Source organism: Phyllostomus hastatus, unplaced genomic scaffold (genome assembly GCF_019186645.2).
Source record: "Phyllostomus hastatus isolate PE091 unplaced genomic scaffold, TTU_PhHast_1.1 phas_scaffold_1066, whole genome shotgun sequence".
Classification (NCBI taxonomy): Eukaryota; Metazoa; Chordata; class Mammalia; order Chiroptera; family Phyllostomidae; genus Phyllostomus; species Phyllostomus hastatus.
In genome coordinates, this window is record NW_025334004.1 from 20,945,522 (window position 1) to 20,956,300 (window position 10,779).

Sequence of the window (10,779 nt, forward strand, 5' to 3'; positions counted from 1 at the left end):
ACTAACTCTAAGGAAACATCTATGGGTTTATTTTAAACTTTGAAATATAAGTCAAAATATAAATGTTTTGAGCGGGTGATTTTTAACTTTTAAAATTGAAGTTGGTCATTATTATCTTTAAAAGGATTTTCTCTTTACACACTTGTTAATGATCCTGCTGACATTGTACATTCTAAATGTCAACTTTTTTAATGTAAATACTTGTTAGTGTCAGGACTTCAACAGGGCAGTGGTTTATCAGCTTCAGATGGGGGGTTTTTAGAGTTTGGCAGGAGGAACAGTGTCCACTGTGGAGAGCAGCACAGACCGAGCAGCCATGGACAGGCTTTGCAGGCTGTGCAGAGTAGCCGCCACCACATGTTGAGGGGGTCGTGGATACACAGATCACAGCATGGATTTGTATGTTTCTTGTCAAAGTTCTCAGCAGATGGCAATAAAGTGCCTTGTTCTAACGAAAGTCAGTATCTCATGTCAAATTTCTGAGAGATGGAAGTAAAGAGCCTTAAGGAAGGGCCATTTCCTCCCGCAGTTGCACAGTGGTGCTGGTGGGCTAACAACAGGGAGGTTTCATCCTCATGCAGATGAGAGCTCCAGCCTAACAATCCTAATAATAAAGGAATAATATTTAAATGACATTATATGCATTTTATATGATACAAGTACTATGAAAAATTATCTTGGAAAACCTAATTAGAGTCTTAGGTACTTCATCAGTGACCGTCTGTTCATCTAGCTAGTACTTAAAACCTGGTGTCAGTCCCCAAAGGGAATGTGTCTGGCTCACATTGCGTAATATTTGTTTGTAATAGAATAGTATACTAATGTGTACTTTTTCCTCATTCCGTGGTTTTCTTAACCTCAGAAATCATTTTATCAGAGCTCAGAACGTTGTAATGGCTAAATAAGAATGTAGCAAAGTCTTTTGTATGATGAATAGTATCCTTTGATTATATTTTCATTTGCACGCTAGAACTTGTTTTTAATTAGCAACATGGTAATTTGCACAGTACACAGTTCACAAGGCACAGATTGAACTATGTAAAAACAATAATATCTAAAAACAATATGTAACAGTTTTGACTTTTCTCTTAGTGAAGATCAGACTTCCACTGATGTTTGACAGGTTTTGTGTTGTGGTACGTACTTGGCTATTTTGGGTTATGTGATTCAAGGCTAAAAGGTATAAACAGCCTTCAGAAAATGTGCTTTTAACTTGAAGTTGTTAGTTATTTTGGCTATATAAAAATTATCGTTCTTTTGTAGTCATTCTGTAGTAAGGTATTCGATATAAATAATGTATTTGTAAATGTTTTGCCGTTGAGACTTTTAAAGAATTTTCCAATGCTGTAAGTAACTGGTGTTGCACATGAAATCTTTGCCACGTCATTGAACCAGAAAAATGTGGAACTAAGAGCGAAGACTCTTCACTATCAGTTAACCTGGAAAACTTTAAAACAGCAAACGTCATGCATGAGGTGTACAAAAGTAGTGCGCCAAAGATGCGACAAAATACATGGTCAGCAGTGACCTTCAGTATTGTTATTTATGTCTTCTATATTTTCTGTTTATGAAGTCCAGAACTATGGCTTGGGGGGGTGGTGGTTAAACTATTAGAATACATAATGAATGTATTCTATAATGAAGGTTGACCTGTAATGGAAACATTACATTATTAGAGCCCATTCTTTTAGCCCTCGTTAAAAAAAAAAGGCTTTTTGTGTTTTGTAACTTTTCATACATCTTCTCGGTTGTTTAAGATGTAACAAAAGGTGGAAATTAAGTGCAGGATTCTAAGAAAAAAAGTTGTGATACTAATAACATTATTTGTGTTTTTAATTGTTTCATGAGAACAAAAGCTATAAAAGAACTCATCCAGTGGGAACTATTTAATTGGCTGCAGAAAACTTATCAGGGAAGGTAACAGATATGAGTCCTATGCACAACTTGATTAATTTTCACCCTTCAACATTCTTGGATACGTATTTTTTAAAAATCAGTGTCAACCTTGAGAAGAATGTGTGGAAGGAAATCAAAAGTGGAGATCAAGTGGCTGGGTGGGAGCCTGTTGGAGTAATCCAGGTGAGATAACAGTGGCTTTGATTGGGATTTTATCAGTGGGGATGGAAGGAAATGGAAGGAAATGCACATTCAGGGCAGCCTGAGGAAGAGGTAGTAGTAAGACCTTGTGGCTGAACGGAAAAGGTGAGTTAGAGGATCAAAGGTTATTCTCAAAATTATGGCTTAAGCCTCTGGGTGTATTTGCTCAACTATGGAAATTTACAGCAGGGCCAGGTTCTTTGAGTTTGGGTGGGAGGAGAGGGTGTGTTCTAGTGACTGCAGGACATCAGTTGGAGATGTCAGGTCGGCGACTGGGGGACACCATCCAGCATATAGATTACAACTGAAGCAGGAATTGTCTACAGAGAGCAGGTAGAATAGGAAAAGGATGGAATCTCCTAGGATGGAATCCTGATCAACATGTAACTTGTGGAGGTTGGGAGGAGCCTGCAGAGCCTGAGAAGTAGCTACACTAGAAGTGGAAAGGAAACAAGAAATATACTCGATAAACAGACCAGCCACTTTCATTGAGGTCAGTTTTACTAACCCTCAGTATATTCTGCTTCAATATCATTTTATTTTCCATACCCATTTCACCTATTTGTCTAGGGTCTGCCCTATAAAAAATGTTTGCCACTAACTAGCCACATGTGACTTTTAAGATTCAGATTAAAGTTACATAAAAATTTAATTTCTTAGTTACGCTAACCACATCAGGTTCTCAGTAACCATATGTGGCTGGTGACTATTACATTGGTATAGATACAAAACATCTGTCATCAAAAAAGTATGTTGGACAGTGATCCTAGTTTATAGCTGCTCTTTCTTTGTCATTAGTTTTCAGCCCTGAAACTGAGACAGAGGTTACACCAAGTGTGTGTTCTGGTTGGGCCTGTGTGCAGTTTAATTTCCGCAGAGAACTGGGTGGAGGGTGCCAGATGAGGATTGTTAGGGGCAGCTCTTCATGGCCTTCCCAATACTTCTTGTACGATTAATTTTAATTATATTCTTACTTAAATTTGAGTTCCTTAAATCTTATCTCTAGAAATGTCACCTAAAGAGAGAACCAATTTTTCTTCATTTAAAAAAATTTTGTTTGCTCTTTTCTACATTCTAATTATTCAACTGATTTATGGTGGTCTTTTTCCCTTTTTGGTATTTAACTGTAGTTAATCTTGTAGGTCAGATTTGATATATAACTGGCTAAGTCTGTGCACTTGATTTTAACTCATCTTGGAGCAACACTGGCTTAACTGGTCTAGCTGAAGAACTAGATTTTCATGGTCTTAGCCCTGTTAGCAAGAATCAGGCCTAGGAAGAAAATGTCTGTATTTGGGAGGGGTACAGACACTCTGATTTGAGAAGAATACCATTATAAAATATTTAGATTAAATATAAGTGATTAGATGATTGACTCTTGAATGACTTGCTGTCAGTTCATACTACTGTTTTTGCTAAAGTTTTTAAAAATTGGCTAATAATTTCTTTTTCAAATTACAAGAGCAACAAAATCTAATGGAAGAGTTAGTATATATTACAAATATTACCTTCAAGTTAGTGTGAATTCCAAATCTTTATAAAGATACCATCTTGTTGAATATGAGGTCTATCCAGACAGTAACCAGCCATGTACTATGAAAAAGAGACATTTATTGAAGAAGATACAAGAAACATTGTACATAAGACAGTGATGCCTTAGTCCCCTTCAAAGTAGGCGTCCTGGGACCTCATACAGTTCTCCCAGTCGCCGTCAGCAGCCGTCCTGAATGTGATCGATGCTCGGAAATCTCTTCCCTTTGAAAGGTGATTTTAGTTTTGGGAAAAGCCAGAAGTCACAGGGCAGCAAATCTGGGCTGTAGTGGGGCTGAGTAACCTGGGTGATTTGAAGTTTCACCAAGAAATTTGCACCAGATGTGATGCATAAGTGGGCAGTTGTGATGAAGCTGCCAATCACCAGAAGGCCCATAGCTACAGCCTTCTGAATCATCTGAATAGTTTCCGAGGAGGAATGTTCAAGCTTAATGCAAAATTTGATGCAGATTCATCGCTCTTCTTGCTCAGTCATCTTGAATGCGACGACCACAGACTACACGTGCACATTCAATGACGTCTACCACCCCCACTGACTAGTACAGTGAAGTGGTCATTGTTCACACGTGTGCATTGTCCACTGTCCTTGGCTGCCAGGTTACATCAAGGTTGTACAAAACATTCTCCCTACATTAACAATGGCTGGATGTTTTCCAGACAGACCATGTGTATGGTTACTTTAAATTTTCCTGTTGAGATAATCCGAATGCTTGGATTTTTTTGTTTTTGTTTTTTATCAGTAACTTTGAAAACTAGTTAGAAAACCTAATTTTAATGTTATTTGTATCTTAGAGAGTTGGAATGCCCAGTGTTTAAGCATCTAAATGTCCAAATTTGGTATGACTGAAGTAGCATTCAAAATGCTTGGAATTAGTCTTTTAGTTTCTGAAGTGTGAAGATAGTAATAAAATTTATGTGACTACATATTGATGAGTATGTGAGTATGGGAGAAAGACAGTCAAACCATAATGCTGAAAACAAATGAAGTGAGTTTTGTGTTTTGAGTCAGGCAGTGTGATTGGTTTGTAAAGAAGTTCCTGTCTTTGTTGATTTGGGATCAACAAAAATTCATTGTATTTCCTGAATTTTACTTATTATGGGTAATATGCATTTTAACTAGCACTACTAAGTGCAAAATAATGTTTATCACATATCTTGACTTTTATATAGCCAAATACACACTATAGTGTTTATCATGTATCTTAAATATATATTATATAGTCAAACATACTACAATTTTTTTGCCATGGAGGAGGTCACAGCCCAATGAATTTCACACCTATCTCAGTAATCTACTTCTAAAAAATTAAGAATAGCTAATTTCATTCAGAGTTCAATTTTTTTAGCCTCAAAAGCACCTCCTGTTACTGCTTAATAATGGCCATCCTGAGGCAATTAAATATATTGGTTGCCTTTTAAAAAAGTACTAACAGACTTTTGTTTATGGAGAATAAAATATTAATGTGAAGAGTTATGGATGAACCTGGGTTTAGAATGATTGCCAGTTTCCTTTAAAATGTTGGTAACTTTTTTCTGAGAACATCAGCTTAGATGCAAATAGTCTACACATTTTGGCCTTCAATACCAACTTCAAAAAAACACTGTACAATCAAGGATTCTTCTAAGTAACTCCTATTTACTCGGGTTGCAGATGAAAACGAAAAGCAAACTGTTTCAAGTTTTCTGCTTTTGTACAGTAATAACTAATCCTGGTACTTTCCCAGGGCGTGAGTCTTACTGCATTCACCAGGTGTCATTGTAGATGTCTGAGTAATCAGGTTGACTTTTTTCACCTGTACTCACTCTTCTGCGAGATTACGTTTCTCCAGCTTTTCAAACACATTTGAATACCATGTAGTAAATAATAGCTTTAAAAAAGTACACAATTCTAAAATATACAAATAATTCTTCCAAGTTCTAAGTTCAAGAGTTTGTTTATACCCAAGAGCCTTGGCAGTTATTTAATAAAATTTGTATACTATTACTTGTTCAGGAGTAAATTTTAAAACATTTAAAATTTCGGTCCCTGGAATTGGCATGGGCTATACATTTTACTGAGGATTGTTAAGGACTCGGGTAACTTTTGAACCTTAAGAACTTGACAACCTTGGTAATCATTTTTTTTCCCACTTCTTGGTTTGGGTTATATTTAGGTGTTTTTGTTTTTGTTTTTTTTTAAGGATCAATGGTATATTATTTTAAGTAAGCTAATTCCATTTTTCCTTGCTATGTCCTTGGTTTTTATGTAAGTCTGACTTCATTACCTCTTTTCAAGACAAGGGAATATCCAGGATAACTGAATGAGTTGATACACCGATGCAGTATCGTGTCCACGATGAATTGGAGTCTGGGTGTTCTGACTCCTCCGGCAGTGTTCTCGCTGCTCCACTGCACTGCCTCCCCATCCGACCCACAGCATTTCTACCGCTCTGACTGAGATACGGGAACCTGGTAAAAGCCTAATCAGTGGAGCCTTCATTAAAACAGGTGGACCATGTGAAAGCCAAATCAAACAGATTTTCCTCCACTAAGAATCTACAAATTGGACACGAATCTGAACAATTTAGACTGAATTCTACACTTCTTCTAATCCTCTTAAACCAAATGCAAGCTACAAGCTACAAGCCACAGGCTAAGTGCTAGGCTGGAATCTATTAAGTCTATAATGTGTAATTTCTATATGTAACTGCTGCTGTTTTTGTGTAATCTTTCTTGGTGATTACAGGTGAATGATAGAATTTTCGTTGTGGACAAAGTCAAGGATTGTGACTTTATAGCGTTCAAAGAAAGCACCTGGACTACTTGTCAGAGGTTTGAGGTGACAAGGCGAACTGCGGCCCCGGAACTGGAGAGAGGGGCAGATACAGAGAGTCACAACCGCCAGAGCAGGAGCCTGTGAGCAAATCTATACCCAGGCATACCATGTCCAAATGGCAGGAAAAAAAAGTTACATTAAAAAGATAAAAAAGTCTTGAGGGAAGCAAGAAGGAAAAACACCGTACCTGTGGAGAAGCAAGGAAAAGAATTCTATCAGACTTGTTTTTGAAAACATGCAAAAAGTGAAATAGTTTGTGTTGAGAGGAAAAAACCCACTAACAGAGTTCTGTATCCTATGAAATTCTCATTTAAAAGGAGAAATACCTTCTCACATGCATTAAAATTGAGGGAATTTGTCACCAGTAGACCTGACCTGCCTTCTAAGAATTGCTAAAAGAAGTTCTAAAGTGAGAAGGAAAATTATATTGGTCAGAATCTTAATCCACTGTACATAAAGAAGAGCATTAAGGAATAAATGAAAGTAAAATAAAAGCATTTTTCTTGTACTTAGCCGATCTAACAAATTCTTCAAAATAGCGATAATGTATTTGGTGACTATAGATTATAAGTGAAATAAATGACAGCAGTGTTACAAGGGATGGGAGAGGAATTAATTGCAAACACTATTATGAAGTACTTGCCCTACCCCTGAGGTGATGTAACGATTACTTGAAAGTGGACTTGGATTAGTTGTAAATGTATATTGCAAACTCTAGGGCAACCACTAACAAAAGTTAAAGCGTATACTTCATACGCTATCAGAGGAGAGAAAAGGGAGTCATATACTCAATTCAAAACACATAAGGATAGAAAAGTATGGAAGACAAAACAAAATTTATATATAGAAGCTCGATATTAATCCAACTATATTAATGATCACTAAGTATCAATGCTGTAAATACACCAATTGAAAGATTGACACAGTAGGTAAACAAGGCCATATGTTGCCTAGAAGAAACATTAAATATACAGACAGATTAAAAGGATGGAGAAAGATATACCACGCTAACACTAATAAAAGTTGGAGTAGCTGTATTAATTGAAGATAAACTTCAGAGCAAGGAAAAGTACCAGATAAAGGAGCATTGCAACATTTTAAAAAGATCATGTCTCTAAAAAGACGTAATTCCTAATGTGTAGGTGCCTAACAGACCACCAAAATACGTGAGGCACAAACTGACGGAACTGGCTATAGGGAAATCAGTCCACTCTTACATTTGGAAATGTCAGTGCCCCTCTGGATGGGTCTAATGGACAGACCCAGCAGTCAGAAAGTCGGTGAACGTGGTTGAGCTCAACACCGCCATCAGTCAGCTGGATCTGACTGACATCTACAGACTACTTCCGCAGAATACATACTATCTTCCCAAGCTCACACAGAACAATCACCGAAATAGACCACGTTCTGGGTCACAAAACATGCCCATTCACAAATGTATTAGAACAGAAATCCGGGGGTGGGAGACAGGTGGGGGTGGAAGAGGGCATAGGGGAATAAATGGTAATGGAAAAAGAAAATAAAGAATAGAAATCATACAAATATGTTCTCAGACTGTAATGGGATTAAACTAGAAATCTGCTACTGCTTACTATTTAAGTACTTTCTGAAGTTTTTCCAGATGTTTTAGGTGTGATCAGTGAGAGAAGCTGTGACAGGGTTACTCCTTTTGTGATGCTGAGGATGGGTTTGCCTTTTAAAATGTATCTTTTCTTCATGATTGGATCAAGGAATGCATCACTGGAAATATTTGGTGTTCTTTAAAAAGCTCAACTATTTTATTTACGACTTGGAGCATACGTAAGGTCCATGAAAACAGGACCCCTCTCAGAGACGCGCTGCCCAGGCAGCAGGAAGTCTCGTCGGTGACTGTTCACATCAGGGTCTAGCACTGAGTCTGGCTCACTGTAGAGAATCAATACATAGTTGTTGTGAAATGAAAGCTCTGACGTTCGTTTTGGTCAAGCATTCTGTTTACACAGAAGAGAAACTTACTCCAGTAGACTGAAGTGAACAGGGGAAGTAGTCCTGGGGGTTCTGGAATCTTAGGGAATCTGAGAATGAAAACAAGAGGTCTATCGCAGCTTCACAGCACTCAAGGCTGGGATTTGGAGTGCTGGGGAAAACCGAGGCCGCGGAGGACTCTAGGGTTCCTCGCCTCTGTTGCTCGCTGTGCATTTGCTCAATCCTCTTGCCTCTACTGGTAAAGAAAGAGGAAATCGGGCCTTTAGGGAGAGCATTTAAGCCACAGCATCAGCCTTGTCCAAAGGCAACTCCGCCCCTGGCTTGAACTGTTTTTCGTTTATGTGAATTCATTTTTTGTTCTATTTTAGCCAGTTTTAGTTGGGCTTTCTATTGCAAACAAACAAAACAAAAAACAGCATCCCGAGACAGCATCGCCCTACTTACCCTGCTTAAAGTTCCATCAGCCCCCGATCCTGTGACTCTTCTTTCCTCTCGGCTCTTTCTGCACCTCCAGCCCAGTCCGCATCCGACTCAGAATCAACAGATAGACGTAAATCCTGCCTGTAAAGTACCCAGAGAAGGTCATTCCCAGTTTCCATCTCACGAACTTGAGTCCCTAATGACCTTGTTGGGGAGGCTTCTATTAAGTGCCATTTTCTCGGTTCTCTGAACTTCATTGATTCTGTGCCCCTTCTTTGGTAGCTAATAATGTAAGGAACTGCACGTGTGTCCTTGTTAGGGACAGATCAAAAACCTTCGACTTCCACCCCCCTTCTCTGCTGTTCACACACACAAAAAAATGCCTGTTAAGTTGTATTTTCCCACTTTCATCTTGTTTTCAATTGGTATTTGTCATGCTAATTTATTAGCTGTCAAACTTTAATAGAACAATTTTAGAATCTATTTGCATGTATGAGGAAAATTCAAATTAATAAAGGACAAAGTGTTGCCAAATAAACAAATATTCCTAATGCATAGTGAGCACCTATTAAATACCAAACACTGCGTTAGGTATTTTCCATGTATTTGCTCACTTAATCTTCCTTTGACAGTGTGCATGAAGCAGGGACAAGTTTTTTTCCCCATGTCCCTATGAGGAAACTGAAGTCCAGAAAGGGAATTCCTAATTTTTAAGGGACAGAACGAGCACCAGAACTCAGGTTTATTTATTTTACTCTGAAGCCCAGATCCCTAATGACTTCATTCTAATGCTTCCCTGGCAGGGGAGCCTTTAGGAAGGAAGAGAGTGTCCTCTTGTCATTAACTAAGGACAATGGAAAAAAAGAAATCATTTCTAGGGAGCAGTGATAGCAGCCCGCCTCTTAAATACTGTATGTGTGAGAGCGTGTGTGTGTTTCAGGCACCATGTCTCCTTGGTTTCCTTGAGTAAATGGGAAGGGTGAGTCACCTTACCTAATTAGATTACCGGGATGTTAGTTTAAGAGTTATTAGTTAATGTTGGTGACAGTTAGCTCCTTTACACCCCAGGGCCAGTGGACCTGGCTCACCTGTTTTCCTGAGAACAAACAGCCATCACTCACCACGGCTGTTTCAAGCCACGCGTTTCCTTACTATGCTTCTGGACACAGCAGGCAAGATACTTCCCCTGGATTTGGGGGGGAAGGGACACTTATTTGTAAGAACCAACCTGGAGGACCAAAGGAGGTGATGGTAAGGTTTGTGTATGCGCACAGCCCCCACTGGTCTCGTTTTAGTGGAAACACAAACATGTCCTGCAGGGTTGGGCTGCAGCAAAGAGCCAGAGGGGAGCCCAGCCTTTCCCGGCATCCTGGAGGTCAAGAGGATGCTGGCACGGACCACGGTCCTTTGGTCTTGGCCAGAGACAGAAGACACCTGGCTTCATCTTTCTCCCCGTCTGGGGCAGGATGGGCTGGCACTTGAGGATCTCTTTGATGAAGGGGGTGGTAGGACTTCTCGCCTGTTTTTGTGAACATGGCAGGACTCATTTGGCAGTCAGAGGAGAAGCACAGCTGGTGGTAGATAAAGCAGTTCCTACGACAACAGTCTCAGAGTCCACGCTTTGCTTTTGGCTTAACTCCACCTCCAGTAACAATGTGATTCCAAGGGCTCCGGCACAGGTACAAGGAAGTGGAGGAATTAAATCAGGCCTCAAAGGAAGCGATAGATTTTTTTCCTCGTGACTGCCTCCCGCCTCGGTGTCAGCAACGCAGCTACTTGACAGATGTTTTTGCTTCCAGCTGCGTGCGTGGCATGGGCGGCTGCGCGGACATTGTGTTCCCCACATGGTCATGGTGTTCAGAGGGGTGAGTGTGTGTTTAAGGTGTGTGTGTGTGTGTGTGTGTGTGTGTGTGTGGACTACCGTTTGTGAG

The 10,779-nt window shown here is 39.4% G+C and overlaps 1 long non-coding RNA gene across 1 annotated transcript; it reads right to left on the minus strand.

Annotated features, from left to right (window-relative positions):
* Window positions 1-5,001: 5,001 nt before the first annotated feature.
* Window positions 5,002-10,779, minus strand: LOC123828836. Its single transcript, XR_006787518.1, has 3 exons — window positions 10,077-10,779; window positions 8,873-8,989; window positions 5,002-6,650 (listed from the first exon to the last, which is right to left on the minus strand). It is a non-coding gene; the product is annotated as an uncharacterized LOC123828836 (long non-coding RNA).